Genomic DNA, 21,914 nt, shown 5'->3' on the forward strand with positions numbered 1-21,914 from the left:
TGAATGGGTGGACAAGAGGGAGAGAGAAGAGTTAGAGATGACTCCAAGGTTCTGACTGAGTGGTTGAGCAGAGTGCTGACATTCTCAGAGAAGAAATATGGAAGAGGACCACATTATTAGGCAAGGATTAATAATATAGGTTTATTTATAGCTTTATTAAGATATAATTAGCATATAGTGAGCTGCACATATTTAAAATGTAAAATCTGATAGGTTTTAAAAAATATATTTTTAGTTGTAGATGGGCACAATACCTTTATTTATGTGGTGCTGAGGGTCAAACCCCATGCCTCACACATATGAGGCAAGCGCTCTACCACTGAGCTACAACCCCAATCCAAGTCTGACAGGTTTTAACATACAGCTATGACCATGAAATCATTACCAGAGTCAATATAATGAATATTTCCTTATCTTTAAAGTTCCCAGGATTCCTCAGTAATCCATCCCTTCATCTCATACCTCATTCCAGGGAACCACTGATCTACTTTTTGTCTCTATGTATTAGTTCAGATTTTCTAGTATTTCATATAAATGGAGAAATAAATTATAGTTTCTCTCTCACTCTTACTCTCTCTCCCCCTCCCCGATACTAGGGCAGGTTGAGTATCTATCTGAAATTCTTGGAACCAGAAATGTTTCAGATTTCAAAGGAGTTTTTCAGATTTTGGAATATTTGCATAGACTTTACCAGTTGAGGATCCCTAATCTGAAAATCCACAATCTGAAATGCTCCAAAATATGAAACTTTTTACTCCTTTTGGTTTATTTCATTTACCATTGTTATTCTGAATCCACACATGTTGTGGTAGGTTTCAATAGTTCACTTCCTTTTGTTGTTGAATAATAATATCCTATTTTGTGAACATATAACAACTTTTTATTTAATCACCTGTTGTTGGGCATTTGTGTTGTTTCCAGTTTGGCTACTGCAAATAAAGCTGCTGTGAACATTCATGTCCAAGTTTTTATATGGCCATATGCTTTCCTGTCTCTTGGATGTGCTTTCATTTACAGTTTTGATAAATACCTATGTGTGGAATAGTTGGATTGTATGGTTAGCATGTTTAACTTTTAAAGAAATTGCCAAAATCCAAGGTGATTATATTATCTAACATTCCCAGCAATGTAAAGATGTTCCACATCCTTGCCAATACTTGGTTTGGTCAGGTCTTTTAATTTTTAGCCATTCTACTATGTATGAATTGATATCTTACTATGGTTTTTATTTGCATTTCCATTACAACCAATAATGTTGGGTATCTTTTCATGTGCTTATTTTCCATTTGTATATTTTCTTGGAGACATATCTATTTAAATCTTTTGCCCATTGAAAAAATTGAGTTATATGTCTTATTATTGAATTTAATGAGATTGATAATAAGCTTTTTGTTGGGTATATTCTTTGTTGAATATATGTTTTATGAATATTTATCCTAGCCTATGGATTATCTTTTCCTTTCCAATAATATTTTTTGAACATGGTGAGTCTATAGTGTCTCTGAGATCCACAGTGTAACTGTCCTGCAGAGTCAGATGTGTAGGTCTAGGATCCAGAGGAGTTAGATAAGGACTTCGAAACAATCTATATGTGAGCTGATTTATTCATTCCTTCTGCAAGTATTTTTTGAGGAGAGCCACCACAGACAAGGTCTTTGCCTTCTTGGACTTTATCGTCTTGTAAGGAAAACAGACATTAAATATGCTAACAAAGGGAGAGGTGGGCAGGGAGAGGGAGAGAGATTAGTTTCACAAACGAAATCAACTGACTTCCTGAAGTGATTCAGGGAACTAAGGGAGTGTTCAGGGATGCTCAGAAATGCATGAGTTTTCCATGAAAGAATATTGAAAAGTCAGAAGAAAAGGAAAATACCCCAAAGAAATACTAATGTTCTTTTTTAAAGCCTCCCCACAGTCTACAGGATCCAAGCTCTTTAGCAAGACAAATAGGGTTCTCTACTGCAGCTAATTACAGCTAAAGTCAATGTTTGACCCAGTGGCCTGGATTGTCATGCTTCCTTTTTTTCTTCTTATCCAAGTCTAATGCTTCCTATAAGGTCATCAAGTCACCTCTTTTTGGAGTCCCCTTAGATTCACATCACCTCTTCCTGTTTCTTCTCCAGCTTCCCTGGCTGGGAGTACCATTATTTGTTATTTATACATCATTGCTTAACATTTTACAAGTGACCAGCTTGAAATCAAGGACCACACTTCTTTGTAATACTGAGAAACATTAATATATGTAATGAATACTTGACAAGCTGTTTTCTTTTTAAAATTTTTTTTTCTGTACTGGATTTTGAACTTGAACCAGGGTCTCACATATGATAAGTAAGTGTTCTACCACTGAGCTTCATCCCATGCCTTTTTATTTTTGAGACAGTCTCATTAAGTTGCAGGTGCTGACCTCAAACCTGTGATCTCCTCCTCAGCCTGAGGAGTTGCTGAGATTACAGGCATGAGCCTCCGTGCTTGAAGATGAGCTGCCCTTTTATAAATTTGTAACTACCAGAGGAGGCAAGGAGAACTGAATTCTCAATTTTAAAGGGTTATAAACCCTTAACTGCGTACATAGTATCCAGAAAAATGAAAATGTACAGTTATCTGAAATAAAACCCTTATTATTGGAAATCATGCAGATGCAAGTGGTCGAGAGGAGGGGAAAAACAAGTTCCATATATGTCCATGACATGGCCAATCAGTCTGCACAAAATGCACTTGAGATATGTGTCAGGGGGCCTCTCCTCTCCCCCTGCCTCCTTCTATGTCCTTCCAGTCCCCAGAATGGAGATGAAAAGAAGGAAGTCTCTGCTACTGCCCAGGTGGAAGGTGGGAGCATTTCAGGACACTTAGCATTAACATCTGCCTGACAAACTCACCTTTCTCTTGATGATATTGTCTCTGAAATCTCTGTTATGCCATGATGCTACCATTTAATACTAAAGACCAAGGATCCATGCGATAAGATTCATTCCTATCTGGATAAGGAGAATGCTGGTACAGCACAGTAACATTTCTCGTGTGCTTTTTCATCTAGTTGACTTTCCAGGCTCTGTACACAGTTTTCATTCCACTTTTAGTCCTAAAATTATCTTGATTTAGAGAAAGCAGGGTACGGTACCTTTTGTACCTCTTCTTCCTCCTCTTTTTTATTTCACCTCTCAGTTTCTTTATCTTTAGACAGCTATTTATGCATTTTTATCAAGGGTAGAGGTTAAATGAACAACTTCTATTGCAGTGTAAAGAGTGGTCAGATTCCCTGGGTGCTTATCCAAGTTCTATTCCCTTCCTGCTAAGTACAGAATGGCAAATTCTCTCATCTGTGAAATGGGGAAAGTTAACAGCCATCTACTTTGTAGGGTCTTTGCAAAGATTGGGTTATTCTATTTGACATTCATAGCAGAGTTAAACAATGCATGAATGAAAGCTGCTCTTATCATGATTGGTTTAGGAAGGATAAATTTTTGCTTTTCATTTTTGTCTTTTAGCATGTCACCATTTGGAAGGTTATCAGAAATTTGTAGGCAATTATCTTGACAAAAGTCTACAAAAACTGGAGAAAAATTAAGATGTGACTAGAATCACATTTGGGTGAGTTACAAATGCTCAAAAGGTGGAATCACCCTGGGTATGACATATTTATTGCTTTGGTATGGAACTATTATTGAGTTTAAAAACAAGTCCAAGTTAAAAACAAGGCAGAAATTCCAATTTTGCTATGGTGAGGTCAGATAACTACAGTCTTTCTTGCTTCTCACAACTAATACTCTAGACAAAAACCAACTACCCCAGGACTCTGAAAAATATACAAAAGCATAAGAATTATGGAAGGGAGATAAAACTTGGAGAAGCAACCTACAAGAAACTTCTCTCAGCAATTGATAGAATAAGTAGACAAAAATTTCAGTAAGGATATAGAAGACCTGAGTGACACCATCAACCAGAACTGGACCTAATTGACATTGATAGAAGCAAAATTTATGTTCTTTAAGTGTGCTTACCAAGATAAACTTTATCCTGGATCATCATAATAATCTTATCTAATGTCTAAGAATTCAATAACTTAAAAATGTTAAAGTAAAAGAAAGCAATAAAAGAAATTATTTAGCTATAAGGGTATTACATTATAGATCAGTAACAGACATCTGGAAAACAACATATATTTAGAAATTAAACAACACTTCTAGTAACCCATTGGAAGTCAGGAGGGAAAATAGTAGATTGAGTGAAAATAAAAACAACATGGTGTATAAATGCCACATTTTGTGTAACTGATGTGATTCTGCAATCTGTATTTGGGGTAAAATTGGGAGTTCATAACCAACTTGAATCTAATGTATGAAATATGATATGTCAATAGCTTTATAATGTTTTGAACAACCAATAAAAAAAAAAGAATGCAAAGAAAATAAAAACAACACATCAAAATTTGTGGAATGTAACTAAAACAGTGGTTAGGGAGAAATGTATAGCCTCAAAATGCTTATAGAAAAGAGAGTTCTCTGACTTAAAAAAAAATCGAGGAAATTAAACCCAAACCAAGCAAAAAGAAGGAAATATTAAAGAGCAAATATCAGTAAAATTGAACATGCAAAAATAATATAGAAAATCATTGAATCAAATGTGAATTCTTTAAAAAGATCAATGGAATGAAACCTCTGTTGAAACAAAATAAGAGCAAAAACACAGATTACCAAAGTCAGGAATGATAGAGGGAAAATCCACAGATCTTAGAGACATTAAAACAATAATAGGAGAATACTATGAACAATGTTATGCCATGAATTCAACAACTTAGATGACATGAATAAACTCCTTGACAGACATACACAACCAAAGGTCATGCAACAAGAAATAACTCGATGTCAAGCATGTGCAAGACTCTGGGTTCAATCCCCAGTACAGCAAGAAAATAAAAACAAAAAGACTTGAAGAGCCTACAACAAAATTCAGTCATAATTAAAAATTTTATGACAAAGAAAACTAAACCCCAATAAATGCTAAAGAGAAAAAAAAGATTCTGATTCTATGCTGACTTTTCTAGAAGGCAGGAGAGTAGGGACTACTTCTCAAGGTTTTCGGATGCCAATATTAGCCTGGTACTAAAATCAGGTAAAGCTATTACAAGAAAACTACAGAACAACATCTTTTATAAACATGGATAAAACAATTCTCAATAAAATATAGAACAAAATTTAATAATATAAAAAAACCCAAAAGTTGAATGTTTTCACGAATATGTGGAAAGTAACCCACAATAAGGCGAGAGAGGGGAAGAAGTTTAGTTCAGCAGTTTAGACAAAGGGGAATGAAGGGAAGGGAAAGGGGATAGGAAAAGGAAAGACAATGGAATGAATCCAAAATAGTTTTCATATGTTTTATATTAATACACCATAGTGAATCCCACCATCATGTACATCCATAAGGATGGGGTCCTAACTAGAATAAGATATATTCCATGATTGCAAAATTATATCAAAATTAATTCTATTGTCATGTGTAACTAAAAAGAACCAATTTTTTAAAAAGGAGGATGATACATCATGATCAAATGGATTTTATCCTGAGAATGCAAGGATAAAATGGTTCAAGTTATAAACATCAACCAAATTATCATGACAGACCTGTGGTTGCCAGGGGTTGTGGGTGAGAGAATATGGCTCCAGAGGGGCAGCAGGGATATCTGGGGTGGTAGAACCATTCCATATCATTATTTGGGTGGTGGTTATATGGCTGTGTGCATTTATAGAAACTCTAGAACTGTATACCAAAAAGTGAATTTTATGATATATAAATTATACCTAAACATAAAAAAAAAAAAACTAATGAGGCAATAGATGAAACAAGAATGTTGGTAATTGATGAAGCTGGGTGGTGAGTACACAAGGGTAAAAGGTATTATTCTTTGGTTGTGTGTAGTTAAGTATGGAATTTTCTAAAGTAAAAATATAAAAACAATACAGATACAGTCAACATCTTAACCTCAGATTCCTCTCTCACTTCTGTACCATTTCTGAGCTTCCTCTCCCAGCAAAACTTCTTGAAAGATTTGGCTATAGGCCCAATTTTCTTGTCATCACCTTACATTCCAGGTTTTTGTCCCCACCACTCCACTGACTCTTGTCAGTCATCTTATTGAGGTCACAAAGGACCTACCAGCCTTCATGTAGCCAAAGTAAGAGTCATGTTCTTTCTTTATTCAGCTCCTCTCAGCAGCATTTGTTAGTTTCTCTTCTCGGTTTCTGTCACGTCATTCATGCACTTAGTTTTCTTTTCCTCTGTTCATACCTTTGTAGTTTCATTGGCTGTTTCCCCTTTACAAAACCTCTAAAACTGTGACATATCTGACGACCGGGTTCTTAGCCGTCATGTTACTTTATTTACACTCAGCACCAAGTAATTTCACTAGGAACGATGACTTCAAGTATCTATCCATCTTTGATTAACAAATCTGCATATGTGGCCCTGATCTCAGAAGTCATATCTCTAACATTATACTTGACATCTCCGCTTGGAAATCTACTAGGCATCTCAAAAGTAAAGTGACCACAAAATTAAAATAGTAATTTCCTTGTACTTGTACCTGAGGCCATGAGTCCCAGTAAATGTCACTCCAGCCCAACAATTACTAGGACTGAAAACTCAGCGATCATCCTGGCCCCTCTCCTGCCAGCTTCTCCTACCCTGCCCATTATTATACATGGACTTCTGAAACATAGACTGAATGCTTTCAATTTTCATTTCTACCTACAGAAACCCTAATTTGAGATACAATATCCTTAATATTAATCTGTTTCTTGCTCTTACTCTTTTATTTTTTCCCTTTTTAATAAATGTTTATGTCTAATTTAAGCTCTAAATTTTTATAGTTTTAAAAAGGTACCTATAATATGCAAAACTTTACATTTCTATGAACCTACAACAATCAACAATACTCCACTCTTCCATTACTTAGAGACAGAGATGAAATTTTTTTTAAGTACTACTGAAGAAAATCGAGAAATTTTAGAAAAGTGAAGATGAAGAAAATATGGAAATCCCCTAATTCAAACAAATACCTGCATAACTAATTGGAAGGTGAGAGTTTAGTTCCAAGTCACTGGTGGTTAAACACACACACACACACACACACACACACTTTATATGCAGGGAAATATGCTATTTGAAAACTAATAATATTTGAATCGTTTGGAACCGACTAAATCTTGGAAGGAAGGAAATAATGCTATTGTTTTGCTCTGTCAATTGTGTTTAGAGACCTAGAGATTACCCTAGGACAAGAATTCCTTTTAGAATTTGTTTTATTTCATTGGGACTAATTTATTAGTAAGCCATTGGGAAGCTAGTCTTGGAAAGTAATAGAAAAATGAGCAAGTTAATTAATTAGAAATCAGCAAACTCTCTTTGCATGTTGGCTACACATGTGTCTATGTAATTTTTGGGTGTGGATATACGAGCTGAAGAAAAACATCCCTCTCTCTCTGACTCAATAGATGCAGCTGTTTCAATTTTTCTCTTAAGAATTAATTATTTAGCAAATGGTCAGTATTTGGAGCCTTTCTCCATGTTTTTAGACTGTTCTTAAATCAAATACTTGAATTGAAAATGACTGTAGAAAAGAATGGCAGTGATCTTGGAAACAGAGGAAGAGGAAAATGCTAATAATAACTAGGATTAAAAATAGGAAAATTTGGGCTGGGCACAGTGGTGCATGCCTATAATCCCAGCAGCTCAGTTGTTTTTCTCAGGTATTTGTCACAGAAAGGAATGGCTGAGTAAAACAGTATGCAAATTAATCAATAGTTCATTTTGACATTATATGAATGTTAAACAATATTTTTATCATTCAATATTACAATTTACAATTGTTTTTACAATTGCTGTAGCTCTTTTGTGGGATTAATAGAAGTATTAGTGGGGGTTGGTGATGAGTGACGGATAAAGTATCATGGCTAATTGTCACCTTTTCCTGGAAGTTTTCCCCAACAAACTGCTCCCTTCTGCTTCTTTATTGGCTTCATGTGTTCAAGTAGCAAAACATATATAGTTGTTACTTGGCTGCTCTTATGAGTTATTTTTTTTTCTTCTTCTTGAACCTCATCATTATGCTCTAAGACCCTTCTGTCTTTTCAAGAATTTATTAAACTTTAGTTTACTTGTATATTCACTTCTATCTTATTCTCCTTTTCTACTAGTAACCATTTTGAAGTATTAATATATATCACTTAAATTTAAGAGCTCTTTGAAAATGTGTTCTACTGTCTGTATGCATGTGCTTTTGATTTCCATAAAGGATATTGTGTTGTCCACCCCTCTCACATTTAGCTCGCCAAGCACTGCTTTTGCTGGGTACCTCCTGCTATGTGTCTATCTATTCTGTGCATCTTACATATGCAAAGCACTCCATGCAGGGCATTTACCACACTTTACATGATCATTCTGCTACCCTTTTCCAGAGTGCTTTCTATTCCCCATCCTTACAAACAAACAAACAAACAAGAAACCCACCAAGAAAATCCTTGTACTTGTCACTTTATAACTTGTATTGAAAGCATCTTTAGGATATATTTTAAAGTGTAGAATTGTTGAGACAGAGTATGGAACTGGATGTTTCTTGATAATTGTTCTCAAGTACCTCTTTCTGGGTACTTGTTATAGATGACTAGTTAGCTTGTGAGCAATGAGGTCAATTTTTGGCTCTTCAAACAACAAGAAAAAAATAGCAAAGAAAAATTGGGTTCTACATTGGGATAAGTGGTGCCATGAGTGGCAAGTGGGATACTAGAGGAATCAATCCTCTTCTGAGTGACTATAGAAACATAAGGAGGAAAATTGTGCCACTTATTTATTTTTATAGCCTGTCCACAAGAAGATTTGCTGGCATTACTTATATAGTATGTGGAGAGTCCAAGACAAAAGTATCCAAAAGAAAAAAAATTAGCACCAGAAGTTACACAGGAATTAATGGGTTGTGACTAGTTGACATACACCCCTTATACAGCAGAGAGGGCATCTCATCCCTGATGTGAATACTTTATTCTAATCTGCAGTCATAAGAAAAATAAAGTCACCAGTGCTCAAGGAAATAGTGGGAGGTAATTGAATTCTAAAGTAGATTCATGTCTTTTTTCTCCTATTTTTATTTTGACAATTTAAATTTTAGACAAATTGCAAGAATAATACAATGAACATCCTTCCATTTTTCTCCATGATTCCCCAAGCATTGCCATTTTGCCATATTTCTGATCTATCCATCTATCTATTCATCCATCCATTCATCCACCATTTGGATGTTCCACCATAAATCCTCAGCACTCCTGTCCCAAGAGTAAGGGCATTTGCTTCCGTAACTATGATACAGTCTCACACTAGGCAAATTTAGCATTGATGCAATGTTATCATCTAACATGCAGCCCATATTCAAATGTCTAGGACCAGACTCAGCACACTTTTTTCTATAGAGAGCCAGAGAGTAAATACTCAGGTCTCTGCACATCAGACTTTCCCAGTTACAACTGCCAGTCTCTGTGATAGTAGTCTCTTGTCTGCAGAAACAGCTGCAGATAAGTTATGGCACAAGCATGTGGCCAGGTCGCAATGAAACTATTTACAAAAAATGGGTGGGCTGGTCTAGGCTCATATTTTTTTTTCCTTTTTTTCTAGGAACTGGTGCAAGATTCTACCTCAGAGCAGGCAAATCTTACAGTTCAAGGCGTATTACAGAGGTCAATCTGAGTTTTGAAAAGGTGTTGTGCATGTTGGTTTACTGAACCAACCTATCATTTTATCTCCCACATTTCTTCATTTCCAATGGATTAGTCTTTTAACTCTTTATTAGTAATATGTCTATGTGTATCATAAACATTGCACAACTTTTTAAAAGGACTTAAAAACAGCATACTACAGGGACACAGACACATCATTGTTTATAGCAGCACAATTCACAATAGCTAAACTGTGGAACCAACCTAGATGCCCTTCAATAGATGAATGGATAAAAAAAATGTGGCATATATACACAATGGAATATTACTCAGCAATAAAAGAGAATAAAATCATGGCATTTGCAGGTAAATGGATGGAGTTAGAGAAGATAATGCTAAGTGAAGTCAGTCAATGCCAAAATACCAAATGCCGAATGTTTTCTTTGATATAAGGAGGCTGATTCATAGTGGGATAGGGAGAGGGAACATGGAAGAAATAGATGAACTCTAGATAAGCCAGAGGGGTGGGAGGGAAAGGGAGGGGGTATGGGTTAGAAATGATGGTGGAATGTGATGGACATTATTATCCAAAGTACATGTATGAAGACACGAATTGGCGTGAATATACTTTGTATACAACCAGAGATATGAAAAATGTGTTCTATATGTGTAATAATAATTGTAATGCATTCTGCTGTTATAAATAAATAAATAAGCAAGCAAGCTGCCCTGACTGGAACTCTACCTATTAAAAACAACTCGCATCGGGCTGGGGATGTGGCTCAAGCGGTATCGTGCTTGCCTGGCATGCGTGCGGCCCGGGTTGGATCCTCAGCACCACATACAAACAAAGATGTTGTGTCCGCTGAAAACTAAAAAATAAAACATTAAAAAATTCTCTCTCTCTCTCTCAAAAAACAACAACAACAAAAAAAACAAAACAAAACCAACTCGCCATTCTCCCTGCCCCTTGTCTCTTTGCCCCCTTTTGTCTGTGATGCTGACTACCCCAGGTGCCTCTGTATTTGTCTTCTTGCAGCTGTCTCACTCATGCAGCACATCTTCAGGATTCTTCTGTGTCACACATTCATTCTTTCTTTTAAGGCTGCATATATTCTACTGTAGGGGCCTACTGCATATTGTTCATCTGCTCATCCATCAACCGGCACATGGGTTGCAACTTTTGACTTTTGACTAAATTTTTTTTTTTTTTTTTTGGTACCAGAGATTGAACTCGGGAGCGCTTAACCACTGAGCCACATCCCCAGCCCTTTTTTGTATTTTATTTAGAGCCAGGGTCTCACTGAGTTGCTTAGGGCCTCACTAAATTGCTGAAGCTAGCCTTGAACTCGTGATCCTCCTGCCTCAGTCTCCCGAGCCTCTGGGATTAGAGGCAAGCACCACTGCGCCTGGTCTCCAGCTTCATTCTTTTTAAAAAAATTTTTAAATTGTCGATGGATCTTTATTTTATTTATAAATTTATTTGTATGTGGTGCCAAGAATCGAACCCAGTGCCTCAAACATGCTAGGCAAACGCTCTGCCACTGAGCCACAACCCCAGCCCTCTAGCTTCATTCTTAAAGCAGTAGTTTTTATTTGGGTTAGGAAGATAGGGCTTAACATCAGATATGTACCTAAATTATTGCATTTTAGCCCAATAGTATTATTTAGAAATTAGCTTAATAGAAAATGTCTATACAATCAAGCCACACCCGCCCTTCCTCTCCTCCTTTGTGGATTTGGCATCTCTTGCCTGCACATTACCATAGCCTGGTCTCCTGGCTCTCCTTGACTCCTGCTCCACACTGCCTTGGGAGTGACCCATCTAAAAAGCAAATTGACCTCTTGGGCCTCTTGCTTGACATGTTTCCATAGCTCCAGACATGATCTGAAGCTTTACTTGGTCCCTAGCACTTACCTGTCTCTCCATCCTCACCTCCTGCCATTCCCAGCCGTTCACACCATAGTTCAACAGTTCTGAGCTGCTTCTAATCATCTCCTTCTACAAACAAAGAAAAGCCGTAAGTGATGATGCTTGTTGTCCTTCTGCCTTTGCTCATTGTGTCGGCTCCATCTGCCTAGAAATCTTCCGCTTCCTTTCCTTTGCTGGAAGATTACCCTCAGCAGAGGTGCTTGCAGGAAACCCACTGAGACAGACCTCACTCCTCCCTTCAGGCTGTGTGTTCCAGGGCATCCTGTGTGTGTTCCTGTCCTAACATCAAAGTAAATTTACCTCTGTAAGCTTGTCTCCCCAAGTGATTTAACCTCCTCAAAGATAGGAGCCATGCTTTAGTCATAACCAGAATGCCAGAAACCTAACTGGTGTTCAAAAGTGTTTTCTGAATTAAATCACACATTCTGGGAAGGGCACGCCTGACTTCTTGCAAGTTGCTCCTGGGTGTCTGACCATCATTCCTGCTCTTCAGGTGTCACCTCAGTCCATGTGCTCTAGCCGCACCTGATTCCAGGTGTTCTCTCAGTAAGTAATAAACTTTCATGCTTCTGAACCAATGCTTAATGCTTTTTTTCCCTCTCTCTCTCACATAGGAATTTCTTACACTTTTTTTTCCCTAAAGTACTACTATTCATCCTTCAACACCCAACCTAAATATCTACTCTGAGAAACTTTCTCTGACTGCCAGACAGAAGAAATCTTCTGCTTTTCTGTTCCTCCAGAGCATGAAATGGTCCTAATAAAAACAATATCACAACATTATATTATAAATAATTTATGTATTTGTCTTTCCACATAGACCATTCCTTGAGTTAAGATATGGTATTATAGGTATTATACTGTTTTAAAAGCTCATCTTTGTGTTTCCAAAGCCTAGAACAGTGCCTGGCACATGGTAAGTGTTCTTCATAAATGTTGGATAAACAGGTGGGTCATGGACATTTGAAGACCATGGTCTGGGTAGGCATAAGGAGCATCTGATACTTATTTTACACCGGGTAATATGGCCTAACTCAGTGTCAGATCCTAAAAGCCAGATCTCCCCCAATCTAACCATGTGTACTTGATATTTTATGAATTCCTGACCCTCCAGGGCATTATAGGTATAGGGGACCCAACTCCACCCACAAGGAAAAGCAAGACATAAAAACATGACCAATGAGCTGCAGTGTCCCAGATCAACATTTGAGGACAGTAGGGCCTTCAGGAAGACCTGACATAGGGAGGGTGGACTGTGCCTCAGAGGTGAGCTGGACTCAGTACCAGGTTCTGCATCTTTGCTGGGAAGTGCTGATCTGGAAGAATATACTAGCAGTCCTGCTGAGGTGTTCACCCATTGCCAAGGGAGAGTTTGGGGGAAAATGTCTACAAATATGGCCATTGAAAGAGCTGTGACATTTCAGTTGAAATGTTGTGATATCCAGGCCCAGGAGGTGTTGCTATGGGTCACCCCTGGAGAGAATAGGAAGGGGCAGCTACACTCACCACCAGGAACGGCTGAGCCTTGGCAAACTGTCAGATATCTGCCTGGGTGGTGAGGTGGAAGGCTCTGTGTTGGTGGAGGTGCAGGTGGTGACCATGCTGACAGCAAGGCACAGGGTCAGCAGATGAATGACTTGTCATGTGCATATGGCTGAGCTGCTGGCATGCTCAGCTTGGCACTCAGCAACAGCGGGCTTTTGGCCCAGGTGACTGGGGACCAGGCACAGAGGACCTTGTCTGGTTTCTGCAGCCACTGCAAGGAAGTGATAATGAAACGATTTCACAGACACATGGGAGCTGCTCTAGGGGAGTCATGAAATATTTGGAGAGAGTTCCTCTGGAAAAAACTGGAATTCTGTGGAGAAGCAATAAGAAGCCTCAAACTCTTGTTAGACCCAGTTGTAAATATACCTTCTTCCATATTCACAGGCTCATAAAACCACAGAAGAAGTGATTAAGTAGTTAAATCCAAGCTTTTGACTATGTAAGGGAAGAGATAGAACTACCGATTATCCTCCGTGGATGGGACCAGAGTGGACCCATCCATCTGGGCCTTTTCACCTGGGGCGCAGTAGTAGATTACCCTGTTTTCTGGTGGTTGGTGACGGATGTTCTCTCCTGCCAACACAATTTGTTAAACAGCCTTGTGTTCCCAACTACTGGGTCTGATGGCTGCCTGCTGGTGGATGCTTCCCAGTGGCTGTCCCAGGGCCCCTTCCTGTTCAGGCAACTTTGGATCTCCTTCCCCTCCCCCACCCCAGCTCAGTAGTTGGCCAATTCCTCCACTGTCCTCACGTTTCACAGGCAGTTCTGCCAGGAAATCACCTTCCTATCAGCCGTTTCCCTCACACTGAGTCCTGTGAATGTGAACTGCCATAAGCTTGAATCACAGACCAAAAGTCTCAATGTCTTGACCACAAAATCTCCTAAATTGTAGACTGGGCTCCTTGGAGAGTAGTGGGCATGATTTCTTTCACCATTTAAAAAACTCAATGGAAGCAATCTCTGAGGAATGTGTTGAAGTGGGCAGAAAACAGCAGGAAACAGAAACTTAATGAGCTATTTTTCTAATTTCAAGGATTCTTGTAACAAATCACATTAAGAAGTATTACAGTTTGAATGTCTCTGCCAGAACTCATGTTGAAATTTAATCCCCATTATGAAGTATTTAGAGGGTAGAATTTAACAGTACTGGAGATTGAACTCAGGGATGCTCTACCACTGAACTACATCCCCAGATCTTTTTACTTTTTGAGACAGGGTCTCGTTAAATTACTGAGGATGCCCTCAAACTTGCAATCCTCCTGCCTCAGCCTCCCAAGTAGCTGAGATTACAGGCATGTGCCACTGAGGATGGCAAGAGGGTAGAATATTAATCTATAGTATTTGGGAGGTGAGACCCTTGGGAGGTAATTAAGGTTAAATGAGCCAGAAGGGGTTGGCAACTAATTCAATGGGACTCTGACTTTATAAGAAGAGGAGGAGAGACATGAGCTTGGACATCATGCTCATCATGTGATAACCCTGTGCTGCCTTGGGACTCTGCAGAAAGTCCCCACCAGTAAGAAGCACCTCACCAGATGCGACTGTCTGATCTTGAACTCCCCAGCTTTCAGAACCTCAAGCAGAATAAACCTTTACTCTTTATAAATTACTCGATCTGTGATATTTCAGTTATAGCCACAGAAATCAGACTATGCAAATATAAAAAGAAAAGAAACAGAAGGACATTTCCCTTTTCCTTTTCCCTCCTCTTGTGGAGCTTACTTCATTTTAGAGAAGTGAGTTATTTTAACCCTCAAGCAGGCACTTGGGAATTTGTGCTTCTGGGAAGCCAATAGTTCTTCTCATAAAAGTGCTGCTAATGGGACTGTGACTAGAAACCACCTCTCCAGCCAGTGAAAGCTGGGACTGAATGAACTGAAAGAGATGCTTTTTGCTTTCATTTTTTCCCCTCCACCCCCACCATACTGCATGTAAGAAAAGAAAGTGTCCCCACACACACACACCCTGCTTTTTTTTTTTTTTTTTTGAGCCTATATCAGACTGGTTAATAGAACAGGATAATTCTGGATACAAGTCTGTGCAAAATAGCAGAGTATAAAGGAGCTAATGAGAGGCACTTGAATGGATGTCATTGTCTTTCACAAAGCATTGTTTTGTCTCATTGTTTTCACCTAAGGCTTCTTGCAAAAAAACAATGGCTTCAAAAGTGCAGGATGGGCTGCTTAACTCTTGAAGGACCCACAGGCATCACACCTCCTCCAGCAGGGCTGGAACTGGAGCATCACCCATTTTCCCCCAATTCCTTTGTAGTATGTGCAACACTGAGAATTGACCCTCCTACAGCCAGTTCCAATAGTGTCAGACTACAGAGTCCTGCTCTCAAGAGCTTGGGTGGTACACAGGGAGGGGTGGTCACCTTACCTGCAGAAGTGGGAGGCTGCACAAAACCATCATGTGAAGTTTCCTTCATCTAAGAAGGCGGAGCCCTTCCTATGATACCACATGTAGGGTGAAACAAACAAACCAAAGGCCATTTCTAAATATAGCCAGATTGTGTAGGCTATATTTAGTCACATGTCTACCTCTCAAAAAACATCAGAATGCATCTGGGTAGATTTTCACCATGATGTTATTGGTTTGGTTTGGTTTTGCTTCCACATTCCCATATTTAAATCTCTGATGATATAAATATTTAGAAATATAATCATAAAAGTCCAGGCACTCTTTCTGGGTTCTGGAGTTATTCACTTTAAAATGTGCTGAGGACCAGAATCAGGGTTATTCCAAGTCTCTGCTTCTAATCAGTCTTCATTATAGTGTTTTTTCGTTTTGTTTTGTACTTGTTTTTTATGATTTGGAGGTTTCCATATAGGAGAATGGATATGAAGTAAACAGATCATCAAGGTACCTGTTTTGCAGGCTCTGTGGACTCTGAATATGCTAAGACATAAGTCACAGCCTGACACAAGGTGAGTGCTCGGTAAATGTTAGTGGTCCTTATTATTCTTGCATATAGTATAAATATGTAAATACATTTGCATACACAGGTATGCTTTATATCATAAATACATAGACTTGTAATAAAAGACTTCATCTTTCAGCACCAAAATATCCAACAAGGCTTCTAACTGAACAAGTCTGAATAGAAGAAGGCCTTATTTTTTCCCCCCACTTTTGGGCAAAATATACATAGCATAAAATTGACCACTTGAACCATTTTCAAGTGTACAGTTCAGTGGCGTGGAGTACATTCACACCATTACCACTCTCCATCACCACAACTTTTTCATCTTCTTCTTCCAAAACTTTGTACCTATGAAACACTATTTCCCTATTCCCTCCTCCCCCAGCCCCTGGCAGTGACCATTGTACCTTCTATCCCTTTACTTTGACATTCTTCATGTAAGTAGAATCATGTGGTATGAATATATAAATCATATCAGTATGTCCTACTATAATGTAACATTAAAAATAGGAAAAATAAGTAAAACCATCAAAAACAAACAAAAAAGTAGAATTGTGTGCTGTTGGTCCTTCAACATCTGGTGTATTTCACTGAGCATAGTGTCTTAAAAATTCATCTATGAGGCAGCATGTGTCAGAATTTCATTCCTTTTTGAGGCTGAATAAGACTTCATTTTTAAAATTTCAGTATTTTGGGAAGACCATATGGCTATGGCTCTCACAGACAATTATTTCCAATCCTCTCTTCACTCTCCCTTGCCTCATTATATGAATATTATAATGAGATTTAATGACATGGCTTCCCAGTAGTGTCCTTCCTCCAGGAATGGCTTTGCCCTGAACTTGGGCTCTGAAGTCAGGCAGTTGGATTGAAATTTGCATCTGCATTCTGTCGCTTAAGAAGTTTATTATCTTGAGCATACAGTTAGGTTAAGCCACATGACAGTGCTGACATCTGATAACTTTATATACCAAAAGGGCACTTTCATAAGGCTCAACCTAATTCTCTACTCGTCTGTTCCTCAGTTACCTTACATGAAGTATAGAGTTAAAAAACGGGCTGGGGATGTGGCTCAAGCTGTAGCGCGCTCGCCTGGCATGCCTGTGGCCCGGGTTCAATTCTTAGCACCACATACAAACAAAGATGTTGTGTCCGCCGAAAACTAAAAAATAAATATTAAAAAAAATTCTCTCTCTCTCTCTCTCTCTCTCTCTCTCTCTCTCTCTCCATCTCTCACTCTCTCTTTAAAAAAACAAAAAAACAAACAACAACAATAAAAAACGTGCTTGCCTCATAGGCTGTGGTGAAAATCAAGTGGAGTGGTGTGGCCCAGGGCACACTGAGTGTTGGTGCTGTAGGAGCTGAATGCCACCACCTCCCCTGGGGACAGGAGCCTCTCCTCACAAGTCCTGGGTCTCAGGAGTTTCTGTCTTATTTTTCTGCTACCTCTCCCTCCCTGATTGATTGTACCTTCATCGACTCAATGACATGTAACCTCAAATGAGAGTGATTTTTTTGACACTTAATTTTAGAGGGCAGAGAGCTCATCAAACACTAGTTCCTAATTTTAGAGAGTTAACAATCCAGATAAAAAGTAAGAAAACAAGAAAGCAAAACATCTAGCATGTTGTAAACACCAAAGTGTGGTGGGGGTTTGAAGTGTCGGTCACACTTCAGAGGAGAGGATTCGCCACACCCTTACTCTGCTACCTGAAGCAGGTTTGGGTACCAGTCTTCCTTCAGGGCCTTCCCCATGTTACTCTCAGTTCCTCCCATTCTCCCTACATAGCTAGTTTGCCCCACTGCCCGCCATCCCCACTTGAATTCCTTTAGTTCTACAGACTCAGTTCTAATTCCATTCACCCCATTGGAGCAAAACTGCATATAGCTCTCTGTTGGATGCTTCAATTGCCCAAACTTCTTCTCAGGAAATTTCCCTTATCACATTTTATCTACTGCCATTATTTTCCTCATCCTGCTTCAATTTTTTGTATTGCTACCTGAAATTTTTGTACATTTATTTACTTGGTTGTCATCTGTCCCTCTAGAGCGGCGTTTCTCAAACTTTAATGTGCACATGAACCCACGTGGAGGGCTTGTTAAAATGCCAACTCTCTTTCTGCATTGACCTGAGCATTTCTAATAAGCCAGCAGATGGTGACAGCACTGCAGGTCCTGGGACCATGTTTTGAGGATCAGTCTCCAAGGTAGGCTGCATGACAACAAGGATTTTGTCCATCTTGCACATCATTTAAATCCCTGACACATTTAAATTTCTGTGGGTGCTATAGAGTGCTGTGAAATGAGAAAAAAAAAGAATTATTTGGGGGCTGGGGATGTGGCTCAAGCGGTAGCGCGCTCGCCTGGCATGTGTGCGGCCCGGGTTCGATCCTCAGCACCACATACAAACAAAGATGTTGTGCCTGCCGATAACTAAAAAATAAATATTAAAAAATTCTCCCTCCCTCCCTCCCTCCCCCCCCTCTCTCTTTAAAAAAAAGAATTATTTGGGGATAAAAACATCACTCTCTTTAAAGAAAAAAGACATTCACACAGACCACTCTAATGTAAGGTGGAAGAGAGAAAAGCCAGGTGAGCACTGAGAGCAGACGCAAAGGTTAATTTTGATCAAAGGCATCTAGAAGGTGCTACAGAAGAGGTGGGGCTGGGGCCCGGCCCCGAAGATTCATAGTGGGTTAGGGAGAGGGAGCATGGGAGGAATAGACGAACTCTAGATGGGGCAGAGGGGTGGGAGGGGAAGGGAGGAGTCTGGGGGTTAGCAATGATGGAGGAATATGATAGACATCATTATCCAAAGTACATGTATGAAGACATGAATCGGTGTGAACACTCTTTATATACAGAGTTATGAAAAATTGTGTTCTAAATGTGTAATAAGAATTGTGATGTATTCCACTGTCATGTATTTAAAAAATAAAAGCAATTAAAAAAAAAAAACAACAAAAGATTTGGAGAGTAGGGGAAACCCTCTGGGTGCCATGGCAGGGACACATAAATGGAGTGGAGAGTGCTCAGCTTGTCATCTTGGGAGGCGACTGGTCTGGAACAGTGAATGAGGAGGCAGGAGGGCCACAATACCTTGCATGCTCCCGTGCTTGGATGCTGCTTCTTTCCCCTCTGCCTCCCTCCCTCTTTCTTTTTCCTTTTCTCTAGTCTGGGTCCTGGGCACCTCTTGGCTTAGTTGACACTGCTTTTCAACGGTGATTGCATGTGGCCTCTGCAGACCCCTTGAGACCCCAGGCCTGTGATGGGATACTCCAGCCACCCTGCTCAGCCTTTATTTTACTAGTGGGCTATCTTGGACTTAACTAGAAATTAGTGAATACCAAAGTGGAAGCTGGGGGCTTTACCAGCATTCTCTCTGCCCTCTATCCTTTTGTTAACCCAAAGACCTTCAAACATCTGCTCATTTTCCCTACCCAAGTCCCTCAGTCTCTTTGCAAGCCAATTCCCCTTTCTAAATCTTGAGGAATTACAAAACCAACCATCAGCAAAACTATAACATTTCCTCATCTGAACTCTTGTTTCTGCAGGTTCCAATCAGGCCTGATGCAGCACAATCCAGAGTCATTTATGGAAAGCTATCCTGCCTTTTCACCCACAGCATAAACAAGACCCTCCAGGGCTAAATTCTGCTTTGTGACAAACACAAATGAGATCACAAAAAAATCCATCTATTAAAATGTGTATTTCAATATTTTTGCACAAGGTATAGGATTCATTTTTTAAAAAAAAAATTTAATTGTAAAGCTCATTGGCAGCAGTGAAGGTGTCTGAGCTGTGAGGAGGGCTGGGTGGTAGCTAAAGGGGCTGAGGATGCTCAGGATCTGGAAGTCATTCTTGGATTTGAGATAAGCCACAGTGACTTGGTGGCACTGTTTCTGTGGCACTGCCCCTCAGGTTCACCAGGGACTCAATTCTTTGCTCAGAAAATGCTGCCTCATCCCTAATGGCTGCTCAATCAGGAAAATATTATTTTCAGATGTTTTAAATCTGTGCAGCAAGAAACATATGTCCTGCCATATGGAGCACAATAGGAGCTAGTTAAGGCCAAAGTGGAAACCACGATTGGGAGTTCTCTTTATTTCTGTTTTTGAAGTCAGACCCTGCAGGCTATATTTCTCCAACCAGCAGACTAAGCAGAGTTCTGAATTAGAGTATGTGTGTATCACACAGAAATCTTGTGCGCAAAACAGGTCACTGCAAGCTCGTCTTTCCTCAGCCACACTGCCAATTAGGAGAGCTACCGGGATGCTGCCATCACCCCATCTGAAGTCAAGTCACAGATGACCTTGCAAATGCGCCAAAGTCACATGGACCATGACATAAAGTGTTAAAATAGAGGTGTCTTCACATCAAGATAGTTTCACTAAGCTGCACCTTTTATTGGTGTGATTTTTCCCCCGTGTCAAGACAATTTAGACTTTATTAATAGTTATAAGGGGCTTGTGCTATTGAAATTTGGGGGGGGTGTCTTCATTCTAAATCAAATAAGAGATAAAGGGATTTGTGTTATGATGATTATTCATCAGAATATACCAGTGCAGAGTAGAGACTCATGAGCTGGGAGTAAAGAAAGAATATCATGCTTACAAATGTGTGTAGTATTTATGCGTGTGGCTTAGTGCACACTGATACCCAGGGGCGCACTATCACTGAGCTGCATCCCCAGCTCTTTTTATCTTTTAATTTGAGACAGGGACCTCTCTGTTGCCCAGGTTGGCCTGGAACTTGCAACCCTCCTGCCTCATCCTCCTGAGTTACTGGGATTACAGGTGTGCACCATGGTTCCCAGACACACTGATCTTATCTTCATTGTAACTTTTATTACCAAGAGATTCCTTTTCTCCCCCTTTATGTTGTAAACTCAGCCATCTGGACAAGGATAACTATTTCTTTTTAAAAGCTTGCCTGGAAAACTTATAAGATCCAACAAGTGACCACCATTATTTACTTTTTTGAGAAAAGATCCCCACTTTTTGCTTTGACTGACTACCTTAGTACAAAAATGAAAATTATTGAGATGGAAAAAAAATTAAGAAATAGTTTGTAGAATTGTTTTCTTTTAAATAAGGGCTAATAGGCATGATGAAAGGTAATATTTTAAAATTTGCTTATTCAGCAAATCGCCCCGCGGCTAGAGTCTGCAGCGTGCGCCGGGAAACGAGGAGATAGCGACGCAGGAATACAGCGCTGCAGTTTCTGCCAGCCGTGCAAGCACCGTACTCAGGGCTGAATTCTGGGTTCGAGACGGGGGAAGGAAGCGGTCCATTTCGGTTCTCCACACCGGTCAGACCACAGAGGAGGCCAGCGGCCACCATGTTGGAAAGCTGACGTCACCATCCCTGTTTTCGACTGACCGCAGCTCATTCAGCCATAGAACAGGTAATTTTAGGCTGCCGTTTGCCTGCGGCTTGCAGACAGATTGCTCGTGCTCAGTGCCTGGGTGCTTCTTAGAACCTGCTCTTATTGGAGCGAGCACCGAGCATGGGGCGGCCGAGTTCCGGCTCCCGGAACCGCCCTGGCCCAGGGCTGGGGAGCTTGCGGAGGCTGCTTCTTGGACCCTGCTCTTATCAGAGCATACACCGAGCACTAAGCGGCCGAGTTCCGGCTCCCGGAACTGAGCCCGCGGGGGCTGCTTCTTGGAGCCTACTCTTATCGGAGCATACACCGAGCACGGAGCGGCCGAGTTCCGGCTCCCGGAACTGCCCTGGCCCAGGGCTAGGAGCCCGCGGAAACTGCTTCTCGGTCCGGGTCCTGCTGACGGCCGGTCAGGACTCAC

General features: G+C 39.9%; 1 long non-coding RNA gene across 1 annotated transcript in view; it reads left to right on the forward strand.

The window, feature by feature from the left end:
• The window catches only part of LOC107152672, a 114,768-nt gene extending 104,797 nt beyond the window's left edge, over positions 1-9,971 (forward strand). Inside the window, exon 6 of the long non-coding RNA XR_007350065.1 lies at positions 9,664-9,971. This is a non-coding gene — a long non-coding RNA (uncharacterized LOC107152672). The remainder of the gene's footprint in view (positions 1-9,663) is intronic.
• The last annotated feature ends 11,943 nt before the right edge of the window (positions 9,972-21,914 follow it).

Source organism: Marmota marmota, unplaced genomic scaffold (assembly GCF_001458135.2).
Source record: "Marmota marmota marmota unplaced genomic scaffold, marMar, whole genome shotgun sequence".
In the NCBI taxonomy this organism is placed as follows: domain Eukaryota; kingdom Metazoa; phylum Chordata; class Mammalia; order Rodentia; family Sciuridae; genus Marmota; species Marmota marmota.